Below are 17,026 nucleotides of genomic sequence, written 5' to 3'. Positions count from 1 at the left end.
ACCATTGGAGTCATACAGCCTGTCACTAACCAGGCGTGCCGATTTCCCTACAGCAGGAAGGTTAGCGGGGATCTGAAGGGCGGTGGAACAACTGGAGCTCTAACTGTTTTCAGAGTCTGTCACCAATTTTCCTGCTTTCATTACCAAAAGTGTCAGAGAGCTTGAGGGGTCTGCAAACACCCAGAGGGAAAGGAACTGGGAATTAGAAGATACCCAGACCGTTCAAAATGACTGCGTGAGCTACATCACTATGACTCTGGTACTGGGATAATTCAAGCACATGGCTTGACAGAATCTGAAAATTAAATACAGAACTTCAGGCTGTTCAGTCCAAATGAGATCCATTAAGATACAGTGGATATTGAATCTCTTCCATATAGCGACTTCATCAAATCCTCCCTGTCAATCTATCCACAAACTTATTTTTTGTATTTCTTCGTCCATTTCCCCCAGCTAATGTGAACATCTTGTTTTCATCTTCCTTATCTATACCAATTATAAGCCAATAAGCTCTATTGCATCTCGCTTCAACTCCAGTTGCTCCATTGCATCCTAAATCACTCCTTACTCTTACTGGTAAATGAATGAGTCTATCCCCTCTCTGGACCCTCCCATCCTTCACAATGTATGATGATCTCTGTTGTGAGTATACTGATCACCCTCGACCTGGAGGAGGGATAATGCGAGTTTCTGAAATTATCGAGAGGGTGCAGGAGGAACCCAATAGGACTGGCACCTTTTGGGAGAGAGAAATAATGTTAATGTTTAGAGACAATTTCTTACTTTATTTTGATTATTCTTTTCTCTCTGCCCTAATAGTGATGGATCTTTGAAGCTTCTTTCTCCAAGGATTTCAAGGAAGGATATATACACAAAAGTATCAAACAAAGGGAATTATTTGTCTCTCTGATTTCTCACCTGGACTGACACTGCCTTTATTAAACTTCTTTGAATATTTGAAAAAGATTCATAGACAGGAAACGCCAAAGAAACATTTACTCTGGATCTGACTTGATCAATCGATTCATCACAAACTGGAAATAATTGGCATTTGAGTGTTGCATCCTCAGTCATTACCAATCACTGCATACAATTTCTCCATCATATCCTCCCTGACGATCTGTACCAAAGTCTTAGGTGATTGTTGGTGTATCCCATACCTGGGGGAGGTGTGTTCCAGTTGGAGGTAGTTGGGAGCTGACAGGATGAACTAGGTTGGGGAGTAGATGGGGCTTGGGTAATAGATTCTGGGAGTATTTGAACATTGCTCAGTCAGCCATTATCCTCAAGCCATGCGGGCTGACAGGGGGAGTATTGACCTGTTACTGTCTCTGTCTGTTTGTGAGGAGAAAGTGAGGACTGCAGATGCTGGAGATCAGAGCTGAAAATGTGTTGTTGGAAAAGCGCAGCAGGTCAGGCAGCATCCAAGAAACAGGAGATTCGACATTTCAGGCATAAAGCCCTTCTTCAGGAATGAGGAAAGTGTGTCCAGCAGGCTAAGATAAAAGGTAGGGAGGAGGAACTTGTGGGAGGGGCATTGGTGATGCGATAGATGGAAGGAGGTCAAGGTGAGGGTAATAGGCCAGAGTGGGGTGAGGGCAGAGAGGTCACGAAGAAGATTGCAGAGGGAGTCCCTCCCTCGCTCACTGCACACCCCAGGTCATCTCCTCTGCACAGAAGCTCTTCAGCCACATTCTCAAACAGACTTGCTACCACAGCCACATCTCCTTCCTCAGCACCTGTCGACGGAACCGACCTCGAACTCAGCACTGCCTTCCTAACCTGTAATCTTCTTCCTGACCTCTCCACCCCACCCCACTCCGGCCCATCACACTCACCTTGACCTCCTTCTACCTAGCGCATCTACAACGCCCCTTCTCCAAGTCCTTCCTCCCTACCTTTTATCTTAGCCTGCTGGACACACTTTCCTCATTCCTGAAGAAGGGCCTTATGCCTGAAATGTCGAATCTACTGTTCCTTGGATGTTGCCTGACCTGCTGCGATTTTCCAGCAACACATTTTCAGCTCTGTCTGAGTGTGACAGAGTGTGGGCTGGGGGTCACTTGTTCCCTTTTTGCCTTTTCTATCTCTCTCACTGTCGCTCTCTCTTTCGCTTCTCTCTCCTCTCTCGTTTTCTCTTTCACACTCTCATTCTTCTGCTCTCTTCTCCACCTCTTCTTCACCCCTCTTCTCCTCCTACCCTCTTCTCCCTCTCTTTCCTCCACTCTCTCTTCTCTCTCCCATCTCTTTTCGCTCTCCCCTCTCTCTTGCCTCACTCTTCTCTCCCCCTCTCAACTCTCTCTTCCCCACTCTCACTTCATCTCTCTCTCTCTCTCTCTCATTACGGTCGCACGGTGGCTCAGTGGTTACCACTGCTGCCTCACACTGCCAGGGACCCAGTTCAAATCCTGCCCAAGGCAACCGTCTGTGTAGAGTGTGTACATTCTCCCCAGTGTCTGCATGGGTTTCCTCACTCGGTCCAATGGTGTGCAGGTCTGGGTGGACTGGCCATAGTGGAGTTGCCCAAAGGGTAAGGTGAACTGTTCAGACAGAGCAAGGTCTATGTGGGTTACTCTCCTAACCATCTTTCCACCCCTCTCTTTCCCCCAGTATCCTACTCCCCTCTCCTCTGCCACCCTGCCCTCACCTGTCTTCACGATTCCCTCCTCGTTTTCCGCCCCCACTTTCACTGTCCTACCCATCTGCACTTCTGTCTTTCACCCAATCTCCTCCTCCCCACCTTCAACCGCTCTGTCCTCCCGAATTCTTCTCGCCACCTCCTTCTGTTCCCACGCCTCCTGCTGTCTATTCCCTCTTTCCATGCCACCACCTACTCCCCCTCACTTCTTCTCTCCCCGCTAACATCCCCCCGCTCTCCTCCTCCTCGCCCCCACACCTCACCCACTCTCCTCCTCCCCCCTCTGAAACCCTCCTTTGCCCCTGCTGCTGTCTGCCTCATTCTCCCTGCCCCTCTTTCCTCCACCTCTCTCTCCTCTCCCTCTCTCTCTTTCACCCCTCTTTTCTGCGCCCTCTCTCCTCCCCTCTCTCTCCTCCCACTCTCTGTCCTTCCCTCTCTCCTCCCACTCTCTCCCCCCTCTCTTCCCCTCTCATTCCCCTCTCTCCTCGCCCCTCACTCTCCTACATCTCTCTCTCCTCCCCCTCTTCGTACACCCCCTAACCTCCCCCCTCTCTCCTTCCCCGCTCCATACACCTCTCCTCCCATTCTCTCTCCTCTCCCTCTCTCTCTCTGCCCCCTCTCCTCTCTCTCCTCCCCATCTTCCTCATCCCCCTCTCCTCCCCCATGCTCTCCCTCTCCCATCTCCCCTCTCCCACTCCCCTCTCTTATCCCACTCTCCTCCTCCTCCTTCTCTTCTTTCTCCTCTTCCCTCTCTCCTCTCCCTCTCCTCTCATTCCTCACTACTCTCTCCTCTCACTCCTCATCACTGTCTCCTCTCCCCTTTCTTCTTCCCCTTTCCCCTCTCTCCTCACCGCTGTCTCATCTCCCCCTCCCGTCTCTCCTCTCTCCTGTCCCCCTCTCTTCTCTCTCCTCCCCTTCACCTCCCCTTCTCCTCTTTCTCCCTCTCCCCCTCACCTCTCCACTCTCCCCTCTCTCCTCATTCCCTCTCCTCACCCCTTCTCTTCTTCCACCCCTCCTTTCTTCACCTCCCCTCCTCTCCCGCTTCCCTGCCCTCTCGTTCCCCTCTTCTCCACACTCACTTCTTCCCCTCTCCCGTCCCCCTCTTCTTCACCCCTTCTCCTGAACTCCTTCCCTACCCCCTTGTATCCTCTCCTCCCACCTGTCCTCCCTTCTACTCTCCCATCTCTCCTGCCCCCTCCTCCCTGGCTCTCCTCCCTGTCTCTGCTCCATTTCCCTGTTCACCTTCCCCCTCCTTCCCCCACTTCCGCCTCTCCTCCCCACTCTCTCCTCCCCTTCACCTCCCACTGTCCTCCCCTCCTCCTCATCTTCACCTCTTTCCTCCCCAATCCTCATGTCCCTCTCTCGTCTACCTCCCACCACCTATCTCCTACTCCACCCCAAACTCCCCTTCGCCTCACACCCCAAACGCCCCCTACGTCCTCACTTCCTCCTCTCTCCTAACCCCTCTCCTTCCCTTCTTCCCCATCACTCATCCCCCCACTTCATTCGCTGTCTCCTCCCGTCCTCCACCTTCCACGTTCTCCCCACCTCTACTCCTCTCCTTCATTCCTCTCCTTCTCTCCTACAACCCCCTTCCCATACACCCTCCACCACTCTACTCCCCCTTACGCCATCCACTCCTTGCTCCTCACCCCCTGTCCTCCTGTTCCCTCTCCTCCCATCTCTCCTCCTACTCTCGCCCACCGTTCCCAGCTCTCTCCTACCCCCTCTCTCCTACAGCCCTCTCTCCACCCCTTCTTTCCTCTGCCATGCCTCTTTCCCCAATCCAATTATCCCCGCACCTCCCCTTCCTCCACCCTCTCTTCTCCCCCTCCCTCCTCACCTCTCCCTCCCGTCCCCTCCCCACTCTCCCTTCTCATCTCTCACATTGAAAGATGAGGCACACAAAGTGGTCAAAAACAGCATGAAACTGGAAGATTGGGAAAGCGTTAAAGATCAGAAGAAAGTCACAATAAGAGTGAGAAAGAACCGTAGGAAAGAACAGGAGAGAAAAGATGTACCACATAATTTAAAGACAGATAGCAGAAGTTTCTATGAAAACTTTAAATGAAAAAGAGTGGCTAAGGTAAATGTTGGTCCTTCAGGGGATGAGGAGGGACATTTAGTTATGGGGTGTGATGAAATGGCGGAGGCACTGAACAGGTATTTTGTATCGGTCTTCACAGTGGAGGGCGCTAATAACATGCCAGAGATTGACAAAGAGATGGAGTTGGTGAGGACCTGGAAACAAATATTATTACGGAACGCTAGTGTTGGGCAAGCCCATGGAGCTAATGATAGACAAGTCTTCTGTCCTGGTGGAATGCATCCCAGCGTGCTAAAAGAGACAGCGGGGGATAGAACAGTTGCACCGTCAGTAATTTTCCCAATTTGCTGGACTCTGGGGCAGTTCCAGCAGATTGGAAAACATTGGCGCCGCTGTTTAAAAAGGAAGGTAGACAAAAGATGGGGTAGTATAGATCAGTTAGTGCAACATCTGCCGTGGGGAAAATGCTTGAGTCTCTTATCAAGAAAGAAAGAGCAAGGCACTGCTGGATCCCCAAGTGAATACCTTCCCACACATGGAACAGCTGAACGACTTCTCCCCCATGTGAATAGGGTGATGTTAAATAAAGACCATTGAATTTAAGACATTTACAGATCTTAAAGTTTTTTTCCCCCACAGTCAGGGGAAAGCTCTCTTGTCAGTGTAAAGCCACTGGTGTGACATGAAGCTGGATGACGAAATAAATCTCTTCGCACAGAATGTCTGTGTCAATGAGTCTCCAGTAGGTCTGTGAATTTTCAATCCTTCTCACAATCCAGATATTTCCATGGTGCTGATCTCCTCGCATATCTCCAAGTTGGATGATCTGGTGAATCCTTTCCCATAAACACAACATATTTATGGCTTCTCTGTCTGTGAATGTTTTTAGATTGTGAACTGGATAATGTTAAATAATTTCTGCAGTCAGTTCACTGGAACACTCATACACTTATGTGTGTGTGTGTGTGTGTGTGTGTGTGTGTATGTGTGTGTGTGTATGTGTGTGTGTGTGTGTGTGTGTGTGTGTGTGTGGGGCTTGACCACACACAATGTTGTTTGAAACCTTTGCTCACTGACATACAAGATAATCATGTTCCCTTTATGGCCAAATGAATATCGTGACTCTGTTGGATCTTTATATCATGTTTGATTTGTCTCACTTCTGGCGAGAGGTGCAAGTGGAGTTCAATGCACCTAAATGTGAGGTGATGCACTTTGGGAAGAATAACAGGAAGGCAGAATACTGGGTCAATGGAAAGATTTTGGTAGTGTGGATGTGCAGAGGGATCTTGGAGTCCATGTCCATAGATCCTTGAAAGTTGCCACCCAGGTGGATAGTGCTGTTAAGGCGGCATACAGCGTGTTAGGTTTCATTGGGAGAGGGATTGAGTTCTGGAACCACAATATCATACTGCAACCATACACAATGATGGTGCGGCCACAGTTGGAATATTGTTTACAGCTGTGGTCGCCCCGTTACAAATACGATGTGGAAGCATTGGAAAAGGTGCAGAGGAGATTTATCAGGATGGTGCCTGGTCTGGAGGGAAGGTCTTATGAGAAAAGCTGAGAGACTTGGGTCTTTTCTCATTGGAAAGAAGGCGGCTAAGGGAGGATTTGATAGAGACATACAAGATAGTCAGAGGATTAGATAGGGTAGACAGGGAAAGCCTTTTTCCTAGGATGAGGACGACAGCTTGTACGAGAGAGAACAACTATAAATTGAGGGGTGATAGATTTAAGACAGATGTCAGAGGCAAATTCTTTACAGAGAGAGTGGTAAGTGTGTGGAATGCCCTACCAGCTCAGGTGGTCAACTCAGCTCCATTAGGGAGTTTTAATTAATCCTTAGATAAGCTCACAGATGATTTTGGGATAGTGTAGGGGGACGAGTTGAGAAAATTCCACAGGTCGATGCAACTTTGAGGGCTGAAGGGCCTGTTCTGCGCTTTATTGTTCTATGTTCTATAATCTGAATCTTTTTCCACGGTAGAAATGACAAATTCTAGAGGACATAGATTTCAGGGGACAGGGGAAATTTAAAGAAAATAAAAACCGAAAGAACGGAAGATGCGGTTGATCAGAAACAAAAACAAAAGTTTCTGGAAATGTTCGACAAGTCTGGAAGCACCTGTGAAGAGAAATCAGAGTTCACATTTCTGATGAAGGACCCGAAACATTAATGGATTTTTATTTTCTCAGATGCTGCAAGACCTGCTGAGCATTTCCAACAGCATGTGAAAGTTTCAAGAGAGTTATGTCAGGCAAGTTTTAATACAAAAGGTGATAGTTGAGTAGAATGTACTCTCCTGGGAGGTGATAAAAGCAGAAACAATCACAATGCTTAAGAGGCATTTGGGCAGGCACATAAGCAGGCAAGGGGTAGGCAGGGATATGGATCATGTGCAGGCAGGTGGAATTAGTTTGGAACGGCATCATGGTCTGCACAGACATGATGGGCCAATTATTCCGGTGCTGTAATGTTCTGTTTTCCAAGGGGCACAATGTGTGGAGCGAGAGTTAATTTTTTTTTAGAACATACAGTGAGTTGATACATTTTGAGAGAAGCAATGTAGAAAAGAAATATATATTTGCATGGCACAGACACAAAGAGTAGAGACTGAGGGAAGGGGGCAAGGTGTACAATTCTTTAAAGGAGAGAGGACATAATCAAAGTGTTTTGATCAAAACATATGGGATCCTGGGTTTCATTAAACAATTTCATTGACTAGTTAGGTCACAGTCAATCATTGTGTCCAATTCAGGTCAACAGATTCCTGATCTTCAGGGTGTGGAGTACAGACATATTGGTGTGGTGCACTGATGAAGAAAATGCAGTCACTGGATTGATTTGGAAAAAATGCTATTTTCTTTGAAGAAATCAAGTTGAAAAATCATGATAGAATAAAATGGATATGATTATAACACATCTAGATAGAGCAGACAATAAAATAAATTGCACTTGATAGGTGATGGCTCAAATTTAAGATTAGGTATAACGTTTTGAGAAAGTGGGAGATGAGCAAGTGTTCCACTGGCTGGAAATATGCAGAACATGCTGCCTATTATGGTGGTGCAAGTAGAGGTGATCCATGATTAATGAATACAATTATATCAGATATGAGAGAAATAAACTTTCAGGGTTTTGGGAACAGCTGGAGAATGAGAATAAGGGATTCTGCTACAGAGAGCCAGCTTGGATTTGATGGGCCCCTTTCTGTGCCATAACATGTTTTTTTTGTACTTGCTTAACTTGTTCCGGTTGTTTGTCTTCAGGGGTTAGATTATCATCAAGGTAAATCTACTCTGTGTTCATGCTCAGACCAACACAGGTTGTCCTTCCACAGCAGGAGATAATGTTTACTGTTTTATACTGGGTTCTGGAGGAGTCCCTAGGTAGTGTACACAGAACTGAAAATCTGCTCTAGGGTGTTTTAACCAGGACTGTGAATATCTTGGAACATCTAATGCCACACCAATGCCTGGAATGCTTTCTAACTGACTGACTAAATGAAATATGTTCCTTCCACAGCATGTTGCTGGCTGGATTTCTGTGGTCAGTGTTATTACACAAGGATCAGAATTGGATAATCTATTGTCTGTAACATATACCAATGATTAGCATGGAAATGTAAATGATTTAATTAGCAAGTTTCTAGATGGTACAAATTGATGAAGTTGTGAATCGTCAAAAATGGTGTCAATGGATACAGCAAGAAAGAGATCCGTTGGTAAACCCATACGGAGATAGATTTTAATCCAGACAAGTGTGAGGTGATGTATTTTGGGAGGCTCATTGCAAGAGGAATGTATTCACTAAACCGAAGGCCTCTCAGCAGCATTGATGTACACAGGGATCTTCAGGGGCAAGTTCACAGCTCCCTGAAAGTGGTGAAGGAGGTGGATGGCAGGCTTGCCTTCTTCTGTCAGGGGAGTGATTATAAAAACTGTCATTAGGCCACCTTTGGGGTATTGTGTGCTGTTTTGATCACCATATAAAAAGGAGGATGTGGAGGCTTAGTGCAGTGAGAGAAAGGTTTACAAGGATGTTGCCTGGATTGGGAGAGGTTGGAAAGACTTGGATTTTTGTCTTGTGAAAGTCAGTGGCTGCGGGTGATCTGAAAGGCTCAGACAGAGTGAATAATCTGAATCCTTTTCCACGGTGAAAATGGCAAATTCTAGAGGCCATAGATTTAAGGGGAGTAGGGGCAAGTTTAAAGGAAATGAAAACTGAAACAACTGAAACAACTGCAGATGCTGTAAACAGAAACAAAAACATTTTCGGGAAATGTTCAGCAGGTCGAGCAGCTTCTATGAAGATAAATTAAAGTTAACGTTTCTGAGGAAGGGTGACCAGACCCGAAACATGAACTGATTTTTCTTCACAGATACTGCATGATCTGCTGAGCATTTCCAATAACATGTGCAAGTTTAAAGGCAGTTGTGTTGGCAATTTTCTTGTGCAGAAGGTGGATCAGTGACTGGAATGTATTTGCCTGAGAGTTGGGAAAAGCAGAAACAATCACAACGTTTAAGAGGCATTTGGGCAGACACATAAGCAGACATGGGTTGGCAGAGATATGGATCATGTACAGGCAGATGGAATTAGTTTGGAATAGCATCATGATCCACACAGACATGGTGGGCCGATTATTCCGGTGCTACACTCTTCTGTTTTCCAGGCGGTAGAATGTGTGGAGGAGAGTTAATAATTGAGTGGAATATGTCTCTTCATGAGAACACACAATAAGTTCATTCATTTTGAGAGAAGCAATGTAGAAAGTCAATATATATTTGAATGGCACAGACACAACGTGCAGGACAGCAGGAATGGGGGACAATGTGCACCACTTATTAAAGGAGAGAAAACATAAAGTGTTTTGGGTAAAACAAATGGGATGCTGGGCTTCATTAATGGGGGAATGATAACAAACTCATGGAAAAGATGCTGACCATTGACAAAGCTCTAGTTAGGTCACAGTCAATCATTGCATCCAATTCTGGTCAACAGATTCCTGGTCAGAACGAGGAAGTTAAATACCACAGAGGGGCCTGTTCCATACCTTTTGCTTCTCCTTCAGGACACTGTGGGGTCTCAAGGGTTAAACATTCCTTGCCAAAGGCCATATTTCATCAACTGAATGCCTGTACTCTTTCAATACAGACAGAACACCTCAGAAGGGGGGAGGCTGACAGTATCTCAAAATAGAACCTCTTGCAGCCACACATGTGGATTCCCCCGTAACCCCAGACAGAGGAATTTGCCCTTTCCAGACAAGACTGAGAGCCCTGGGCACAACCCTGTTAAACTGCCTCCCGCTCCCATTGTCTTACCTCCCCTCCATATTAGCATAGGTAAGTGAATCCCCCATTTACTGAAGGAAGAACCCTCCAGCCTTAATCTCTTCCCATCAACACATAATCATGAACAATACGATAATCAGTTTCTGTAATCCATTCATACGTTAACGCAGGACATCGCCATTCATCAAGCTTTGTAAGGTCATAATTACCAGCTTTAAACTATGTAATGACAATCGCCCATGTGACTGATATGTCTTTGTCTAATTCCTATTAAATATACTGTCTCTGTGGGTAAGGCAGAGATTCATGAAGAAGAGTCTCTACAAGTCTCTATACTAACCTGGCAGGGGAGATAACATGATCATTGCGGTGGCGCTCCCAGGACGAGGCTATCCCATTGCACTTCGGGTGTGCTGACGCCTGCGATGTCACCAAATGCGGGATACTCAACAGCAAAATTTGTGGTAGTGGGGGTCTGCGTTCGCGCTCTCCCCTTGTGGGCGGCACGGTGGGCACAGTGGTTAGCACTGCTGCCTCACAGCGCCTGAGACCCAGGTTCAATCCCGAATCAGGCGACTGACTGCGTGGAGTTTGCATGTTCTCCCCGGGTCTGTGTGGGTTTGCTCCGGTCTCCTCCCACAGTCCAAAGATGTGCGGGTCAGGTGAATTGGCTGTGCTAAATTGCCCGTAGTGCTAGGTAAGGGGTAAATGTAGGGGTTATGGGTGGGTTGCACTTTGGCGGGTCGGTGTGGACGTGTTGGGCCGGAGGGCCTGTTTCCACACTGTAAGTAATCTAATCTAAAGTCGACACTGGGGCACCTTAGAAACGCTTTGAAACTCTCGCCTGCTGCCCAATAATAAAGCTACTTGTGTCTTTAGGATTTGTGGAACAAAATAGGCATCAACAATGAAGGATATGAGTGATCTTCAGAGTGTGGAGTACAGACTTACTGGAGTGGTTCACTGATGAAGAAAATGCAGTCACTGAATTGATTTGAAGAAATTGCTATTTTCTTTGAAGTAAACAAGCTAAATATATTGGTTGATTTTTTTTTCTCTTTTTCACACCAAGTAATGAACAACGGTTTTGGCAGTTCATAAAGTTTTGCATATCGAGAACTTAGCTTTGGAAATGTTCACAACATCATTGAACATGCAGATTCACACTGGGTAGAGACTTTTATTTTCCTTTATTCATTCACAAGATGAGGGTGTCGCTGGCCCGGCAGCATTTCCTGCCCATCCCTAATTGCCCAGGGGGCAGGTAAGAGTCGACCACATTGTTGTGGGTCTGAAGTCACAATGTAGGCCAGACCAGGTAAGGATGGCAGCTTCCTTCCTGAAAGGGCATTAGTGATCCAGATGGGTTTTTCGGAAAATCGATTAATGGTCATCATGAGACTCTTAAATTCCCGAGTTTTTAAAAATTTAATTCAAATTCACCCATCTGCAGCAGTAGGCTTTGAACTCAGGTCTCCAGAAGTTTATCTGGGGCTTTGGACTAACTGTCCAGCGACAATATCACTCGGCCAATACTTCCCCACATCACTGCCCATCTGCACAGAGTAAACAGCGATTTTCTGGTACATCAGGACTGACATCAGGACTGGTTAATCACACATACATTTGCTGAATAATTGCAGGAGTTGGATGTTGATGGGCTATTGACATCCATCTATGAACCATGTGTATTCTGAGGTTTGTTTCTGATCATGATTGGAAACAGCATCGGTCTTGTTATCTTTTGGGGATAAAAACAGTTTCAATTAGCTTTCTGTTAAATACCTAGCAATAAAGTCGATCCCTAACTCTCAGGCAGATTAGTTTCCTTTGAAGAGCTCCTCATCACCCCAACCTCCTCCATCCTCACACCCAACAGTACAATAATCTCACAGAGTTTCTTTGTGACTATGAATGAGACAATCTGATCAGCTGCTTCTTTCCCTACTCCTATGTCAAGTTGGATCTTAACTCCCCTTGCTGCAGTTGTGATCCTGCATCATTGTACAGTGTTGCTCGTATTTCATGTCTTGGACTGTCAGTGTTCATGATACTGCATGTAGCTTCTTGAACATCGGGTTTACAGTGCAAGAGTTTAGCTCTTGCCTTCCAACAACAGTAGAGTCGTACACCAACAAAGCTTACAGAATCACGGCCCTGCATATTCCCCAACTTCCCTCCTTCCATCAAACCAGAGGATCAGCCCTCATTCAACTGAGAGAATTCAGGAGGGAATGTCAGTAACAGCAGCATGAATACCTAAAAATGGGGTGTTCACCTGATGAAGTTACCAAACAGCATAAGCAGCAAGTGATAGACAGAGCGAAGCAATCCAGTAAACAACGGAACAGATCTAAGATCTGTAGTCCAGCCACAACCAGTTGTGATTGAAGACAAAGGACAGCTGGAGTCCTGAAGACAGTTCTCTCCAAGATATTAATCAACAAGAATGTCAGACTGGATTAATCATCATAAAACTGAAGTCCATTTGATATTAATATGTTTACAATCAGTGTTCAATTCACCACGTGTAGCTGAAGGTAAAGATAATCTTCAAGTGATTGTAACAGTGAAGATACCTGAATACTTATTCAGCAAATTAAAGCCTGTTGTGTTAGTAATAATTTTAAAGAGATATTAAAAGTAAGGTGATTTGAGTATAATGGAAGAAATTTATTGGTGGGTATCTGATAATTCTGTTTTAATGTGAAGTTAATTTAGGATTAGTTAACAAATACACACACGGTAGGGAATCCCAGTCCCATGGAGTGCACATCCAGTTCCATGTGGGAAAACCAGGACACTTCTTGTATCAGCAACAACCACAAGAACACAGAAGTGACACTGGAACACTAGTTTGACCAGGCGAAAGTACTGCACTCACTCATTGTCCCCACATTCCAGGATTGATGTGATCACACCAGAGAGGGACAGAGAAGATTGATCAGAATGTTTCTCTGATTGGAGAATTTCTGCTCTGAGGAAAGATTGGATAGGTTGGGGGGTGGGGGGTTTCCAAGGAAGATGAACTGAGATTAAATTGATGTGATAAAATGCTGAGGAATCCAGGTAGAATGGATAGGAAGCAGCTATTCATTAACAGAGCCATCAGGAACTAGAAGTTTTAGATTGAAGATAATTCTCAGAAAAAAAGGGGAAAGGAGAATGTATTTCCCACAGAAATGGTGGAGAGCAGGATCTCACTGATGGGGTGACAGAGGCAGTTACCAGCATTACATTTGAATAAAAGTACGTGGATGGAACTGAAATGTGGAACGTGCAGGGCGATGGACTAAGTTCTGCAGAATGGGATAAATGCGATTTATTTGACATTTCTCCAGAATATTAAACTCCAGTCCAATTTGAGAAGTTAAACATCACGAAACATACTTTAGCAGGACTTATACAGTTAATAGTAAGTTCCTAGAGGAGTGCTGCTAAACAAAGAGTCCTTGGAGTGCAGGTTCATAGTTCCTTGAAAGTAGAGTAGCAAGTAGATAGAATAGTGAAGGGCGGCAGTTTGTCTGCTTGCCTTTATTGGTCACAGCATTGAGAGGTCATACTGAGGCTGTACAGGACATTGATTCGGCAACTTTTGTAATATTCATGCAATTCTGGTCTCCTTCCGATTAGATGGATGTTCTCAAACTTGAAAGGGGTCAGAAAATAATTATAGGATGTTGCCAGGTTTGGATAGGCTGCTTTCCTTGGAGCATCAGAGGCTGAACGGTGACCTGAAAGAGATTTTTAAAATCAGGCCGGGCATGGATAGGATAAATAGAGAAGATATTTTCCCTGCAGTGGGGGAGTACGAAACTAGGGGACTGGGAGGGGGTGGGCGGAGGGACAGAGAGGGTGGGTGGATCGAGAGTGGTGGGACAGAAATGGGTGAGGACAGAAAGTGGGCTGAGAGGGGAGGGGAACAGATGGGGGGAACAGAGGGGGTGACTGACGGTTGGGGGGGGGCGACCAACAGAGAGGGGGAACAGACCAAGCGGGGTGCAACCGACGGAGGGAGGGGAGGGAAAAGATGGGTGTGCAACCGACGGGGGAGCGACTGACAGAGAGGGGGAAAGACTGAGGGCGCGACAGACTGACAGATAGGGGGACAGAATGATCGGGGGTGGGGAGAGAGGGGCGACAGGGATGGCGGTGACCACAGAAAGGGCTGACCAATAGAGAGGGGGGAACAGACAGAGTGGGAGGAGACGGAGGAACACAGAGGGAAGATGGAGAGTTATTTTTTAGATCTACAACTCAACCCTTTTCCTGTTTTCTCCTCCTCAGCTTAATTCCATCTGAAGGTCACAGAACAACTGCATAGTTTCTGTAGAGTTTCAGGGAGATCAGGTGCTGAACATGGCATTTGTAACATGCTGATCAATAAATGGACTCTGGTTCGACTCCACTGTCTGTGTGGTGTTTGCACATTCTCCCTGTGTGTCTGCGTGGGCTTCCTCTGGGTGCTCTTAATTTCTCCCACAAATCCAAAGACGTGCAGGTTAGCTGGATTAGCTTTGGGTAATGGTAGGTTACAGAGTTAGGGTGGAATGCTGTTCCGATGGTTGGTATGGGCCGAAAGGCCTGCTACCACACTGTAGGGATTCTGTCACTGAGTATAGGGGTTAGGAGTCACGTTGTGGCTGAGTAGGGCACTGGTCAGGCCACTGTTAGAATACTGCATTCAATTGCAGTCTCCCTGATTTCAGAAAGATGTTACCAGAATAGGACTCAACCTCTTAATGGCAAGTTCTTGGGAAGTGTTAACAAACAACAGACCGTGCAGTGTAGGTTGATAGTTTCTTGAAAGGTGTGGTTGTGAAGGTAGACAGGTCGGTGAAGGTGGTGTGCGGTATGCTAGCTGTTATTGGGCAGTGCATTGAGTATAGGAGTTGGGAGATTATGTTTCGGTTGCACAGTTTATTGGCTCGGCCACTTTTGGAATGTCCACTGCTTTGAATTCCAGTCTCCCTGCTATAGGAAAGATGTTGGGAAATTGGCAAGAGTTCAGTAAGGTTTTACCAGGGTGTTGCCAGTATTGGAACATTTGAACCATAGGGAGAGGCTGAATAGGCTGAGGCTATTTCCTGAATCACTGGACACTTTAGGTGGCTTTATCGAACTTTATAAAATTATGAGGAGCAGTGATCGGGTGACTAGTCATGGTTTATTTTTCCCAGGGCAGGGGAGTCCAAACGAATAATGTGAAGTTTTTTTCCCAAGGTGGAAATGACAAATTCTAGAGGAGAGGGGCAAAGTTTAAAGGATATGAAAACCAAAACAACTGCAGAGCTGTAAACCAGGAAGAGAATCAGAAGTTTCTAGAAAAGCTCAGCAGGTCTAGCAGCATCTGTGAAAAGAAATTAGAGTTAACATTTCTGAGGAAGGGTGCCCAGACCGGAAACTTTAACTGATTTTTCTTCACAGATGCTGTATGACCTGCTAAGCGTTTCAACAACATCTGAGCAAGTTTAAAGGGAGTTGTGTCTGACAAGTGTCTTGTGCAGATGTTCGATAAATGACTATAATGTATTCTCCTGGGAGATGGGAAAAGCAGAGAAACAATCACAGTTTAAGAGGCATTTGGACAGACACATAAGCAGGCATAGGTTGTCAGGGATATGGATCATGTTACAGGCAGATGGAATTAGTTTGGAATGGCATCATGATCTACGCAGACACGGTGGGCTGATTACTCTGGTGCTGTAACTGTTATGTTTTCCAGGGGATAGAATGGTTTTTGAAGAAGTAACAAAAATGATTGATGAGAGCAGCCTGGTCGACATGATCAACGTGGACTTTAGTAAGGCGTTCAGCAAGCTTTCTCATGGGAGACTGGTTAGCAAGGTTAGATCTCATGGAATAAAGCGGAAACCAGCTATTTGAGTACAGACCAGGCTCAAAGTAGAAGATAGAGAGTGGTGGCGGAGGAGGGATGCTTTTCCGACTGGAGGCCTGTGGAGTGTCTCAAGGATTGGTTCTGTATCCACTATTTTTCATCATTTATATCAATGATTAGGATGTAAACATAGGAGGTATTAGTAATTCTGCAGATGACGCCAAAACTGGAGGTTTATTGGACAGTGAAAAAGATGACCAAGGCTGCAATGTTCCTGCAGGTGTCACCATTTCAGATGCTGCCCGTCCTGCTGGGGATCTCAGCACTTCTTGTGTTGTTGCAGATTTCCAGCATTTTTGCTGAAGCACATGGAGACCCGAGAGCTGTACAGCTCAGATTTTGTTGACTCTGCAGACTGATGGATGACGAGGGATCTCATCTCGTTTAATCCTCCTTTCTTTGGTTTCGTGTAGTGCGCTGACTACATCACTAATATTCTACGTCCCACTCCCTGACCTGAATCTGACCCATATAAACCCGAACACTTCAGAGTCCATCCCCTGCCAGACTAGTTAATACCTCACCAATGTGAACTGGCAATAGCGCTTCCCCCATCCCCACGTCCTAGGAGATTTGACCCAGCTCTGCAAATGGGGTAACCAGTCAGGCTGGTACAGGTCCCAATTCTCTTAAGTATCTAGCCTTCCATGGTACACCATTTCTTCCAGCCACACATCCAGCTGATCTACCCTCTTATTCCTGCTCTCACTAGCATATGGCACTGGGAGCAAGTCTGACATCATTACATTTCAGGAGCTGCATATATAATGTGTCCCTGCTCTCCCAATATCCAGCTTTCAACCATCATCCCTTATTTCATTATGTCATTGGTATCAGGGTGTTGTACAACACAGGCTGTTTACCCTCCAGCTCCATAATATCCTGTAGCTGCACCATGATATCGCGGATCCTATCACCAGGGAGATAACATACCATTCCTGGATTCATGGCTGTGGCCATAGAAGTGCTGTCTGTAAACCTGACTGTTGAATCCCCTGTCACTCTTTTCTTCCCGTTCTGGGCAGCAGAGCTATCGACAGTAAGTGTCATGAACCTGGTTGTTGCTGATTTCCCCTGAGACGACACACACACACACCACGAATCCCAAGCAGTATACATTATCTGTTTGGGAAGGGAA

The 17,026-nt window shown here is 46.0% G+C and overlaps 1 non-coding gene across 1 annotated transcript; it reads left to right on the top strand.

Moving 5' to 3' along the window:
• The first annotated feature begins 10,321 nt into the window (after positions 1-10,321).
• On the top strand, positions 10,322-10,485 carry LOC132814927 (U1 spliceosomal RNA). The gene has a single exon (XR_009644602.1). It is a non-coding gene; the product is annotated as a U1 spliceosomal RNA (small nuclear RNA).
• Positions 10,486-17,026: the final 6,541 nt, after the last annotated feature.

This window comes from Hemiscyllium ocellatum, unplaced genomic scaffold (assembly GCF_020745735.1).
Source record: "Hemiscyllium ocellatum isolate sHemOce1 unplaced genomic scaffold, sHemOce1.pat.X.cur. scaffold_96_pat_ctg1, whole genome shotgun sequence".
Lineage (NCBI taxonomy): Eukaryota > Metazoa > Chordata > Chondrichthyes > Orectolobiformes > Hemiscylliidae > Hemiscyllium > Hemiscyllium ocellatum.
The sequence above is the reverse complement of the archived record's forward strand: the minus strand, read 5'-3'. Positions and strand labels throughout refer to the sequence as shown.